Source organism: Triticum urartu, chromosome 5A, assembly GCF_056163025.1.
Source record: "Triticum urartu cultivar PI428250 chromosome 5A, HENAU_Tu73, whole genome shotgun sequence".
NCBI classification, from domain to species: Eukaryota; Viridiplantae; Streptophyta; class Magnoliopsida; order Poales; family Poaceae; genus Triticum; species Triticum urartu.
Genome location: NC_141877.1, coordinates 75,980,053 through 75,983,563, shown reverse-complemented (window position 1 = coordinate 75,983,563; position 3,511 = coordinate 75,980,053).

Below are 3,511 nucleotides of genomic sequence, written 5' to 3'. Positions count from 1 at the left end.
AAATAGTCTTGATCGCGAGGGTGCGAGATTGCTGAGTCCCTGTGGCTCACAGATTACTTCCAAACCAGATGCAGGACCTGATGACTCCATTCCAGATGACGCGCTTGAGCTCAAGTGGGAGTTCGACGAGGACTCACGCCGTTACTACGTGTCTTTCCCTGATGATCAGTAGTGGTGCCCAGTTGGGGTGATCGGGACCGTGTCGCATGTTGGGTTATCTTCTATTTTTGGCGCCGTAGTCGGGCCATGAGTGTTTGATTGATGTAATGATATTTATGTATTTTGATTGACGTGGCGAGTGTAAGCCAACTATGTATCTCCCCTTTTATTATCTATATTACATAGAATATTGTGAAGATTGCTTAACTTACGACATTGCTTTTAATGCGGTTATGCCTCTAAGTCGTGCCTCGACACGTGGGAGCTATAGCTACATCGAAGATGTTACATTACTTGATTAAGAAATAACATGTGTAGGCTACTATCTTGTTTAAAAATGTATACCGAGGCTTAGTTTGTGGATTGCTGAACTATGATTAGTGTTAACTACTCTGCAATAATCACTGCAGTAAGGAAAAGGATGAGCAGACAATAAAACAGGCAAAAGCTGGAATGTAATAATCCACATCAATGCCAAACACAGCCTAAATTTACAATAATGTGTACTAATCTTTTTCAAAAGTCAATTTCTCTAAGTTTCATTTGTAGAAAATGATAATAAAATATCGACAACCAAAATACCACATGGATCATTGACTAACGTGCTAAAAGGCCCCACAAGAGGTAGGGGGTCTGAGGAAGGATTATACAAGGCAACCCTTACCCCTACACAGTGCAATGCAGGGAGGCCACGTCAAACCCAAGACCTCTTGCACAAGTTGGGGCCCGTCCTTCACATCAATTGCTATATCCATAATATATTTTCGTATTTATTTATTTATTAGTATCATTGAAATTGATATTCCTTTTTCTATAAACTTGTTAAAAAATTAGAAAAAAATATATTTCTATAAATTATATACACCTTTTAAAAAGAAACAGAGTGAGTAAAATTTTGAGTGATAAACATGGAATCACATATCACCATCTGTAAGACTTAATTTGCACTAATCTAAAATCATAGACATGTAGAACAAATACAAAAATAATCAATAAAAGTGAATAATAATTATTATTATTATAAAAACTAGCCACAAAATAACACGGTCACACTTAATTACCTTGGTACCACTAAAAACATTTAAGCCATATAATTTTATCAAACTATACAAAAACCAGTAAGTCTGTTCCTTGTAGTATTTTATCGATTATCATGGCTAGCCTCCAAGCAAAATATCAATCTCCTCAGGCAACCATTGCACCTCACTGGCCTGCTCCAAACCACTACTACCTCGCATGCGGATGTCATCATCCTGCATCAGAGATCTGAAGCTGATTATGGCTTATCTTCAGCCAAGGCTACCGTAGACCATAGCAGATCAAACAGATCTAGGCTTCTGCTACAGCCATCAAACAGTAGCCGCATCATAAGGCTAGGGAGCTCGCCTGGGGTAGGTAGACAAGAAAGCTAGATCCAAATTTCTCAGTGGGAGAACTCGATCGACCCACCGTGCCACCACAGCCACCGGATTATAGCAAAATTACCTCTGGTTAATCACATCGCCGGTAGCATGTATCAGCCACTAGCCAAGGCTCTAGCAGTGGAGACCGGCACGTCTCTCCTTGCAGATCTGAGTCACCCACCGGTACCTTCAGATCTGTCGCGGTCAACGCCATAGAGGGATGCGCCTCCGGTAGATATGCGACAATTATATTGCCGTCCTGGAGTCTATAGAGAACAGTCACCGGCGCAGGGCGGCGACGGACCGCCCCTCCCATCAGTCAGATCAACTCACCAGTTCGTCATCAGACCTCGACAGAGGCCGGCCATGGAAGTCAGCTACCATCGCACCGTCTCTGCATCGGGAAATTCGGAAGGATGACCGGGCCTCCGCGCCTCCAACTCCTTCATTCACAGGAGGCGCAGAAACCGGGAAAACTTGCCCCGAGCACCAGAAGCTCGCCCGAGCGCGTCAAACGCACCGCTGAAGGTATGGCGGCGGCGTCGCGTACGAGGGAAGGAAGGGGCCTGCGGCGGCGACCAGGTGGTGATGCGGCGTCGGACAGGGGATGAGGCAGGCGGCGTATAGGGTTTGAGAGGCGTGCAGAGGAACGAGAGAGATGGGGATTCCGGCTCTGTTCGATGCCAAAACAACTAGTATACTGCCCGTTGCCACGGGCCAACAAATAAATTTACTGAAAACGCCCACCCGCTTATTATACATAATAAAACAACAATAAACATACACGAAACCGCATACAACAACCTAATTGATTAAAATGCCTTCTTTCTTTAATGTCACATCTGCAATACATGGCAGCAATACATGGCAGCATGCCTCCTCAAGTAGCTCTCGCCGGGTCTAGATTGTCTATATTTCTTTACTAATTTATTTGTAAGACAATTGTTCAATCCAAATGTAGGATGTACTCACTCTCTAAAGAAATATAAGACTTTTTATTGATAATATATTACAATATTAAAGTGGCCTCGTACATGTAGAGCCAGGAGTTTACCATACATGCTATGAATTTATATGTGTATCCTTTCTTCTACCTATTATTGAACAGGCGATACAACAAGTCCTCATAGAGCAAGTTATGGTGATAATTATTCTCAACAGAGGAAGTATCTACAAAACATACTGCCTTTTTATGTAAGGCGTCTATTACATAGCACAAGTAGAAATTACAAAGTGATTATAGGCAGCCGAATCACGAACGAAAGGAGGGACATGTCCCATCCAAACATTACTACCCCGGAAAAAAAAGTCTGGGCAACCCCCGCAGGATCATGTTTCTTTTTTTTACAAACTCTGTTGACTTCTGAAAAAACTGAGGCAAAGTAGATGCAAAGTGACCTTATTTCTCCGTTAACTGTTGGGTTTCTGCAAGCAGAATCATGTGTAGTGTGTTAACTGTGGTGATTGATGATCACGACAGAACAGTCAAATTCAAACATCATAGCAAGTAGGGTAAAGTATATTTTTCGTCCCTAAACTCTCTCGAAAGTATAGAAACGGTCCCTTAACTTCAAAACCAGCAAAACTTAGTCCCTCAATTCTTTAAACCGGATAACTCGAGTCCTTTGATTTAACAAAAGTGGTTTTCACGCTGACTTGCATGGTTTGACCAGTCATCGCCCGTGTGTGGCCGAGCAACAACGGCACACCGGGAGAGCCGCCGAAGCGGGTGCGGCTGACGGCGCTGGAGCGGCGACAAGCGTGCGCCCCGCCGTTGCGCCACTGTCCGCGCCATGTCCACGACCCGCAGCACGCAAGTGATGAATTTGAACGAGAACTGGATGACGCGAGCACATCAACGACGCGGTCGCCGGCAATTGCAGAGGCATACCATGAGCACGAGACGGCAACACGAGCAACAGTTAGCTGTGTCTGTGTTACGAGTTCGC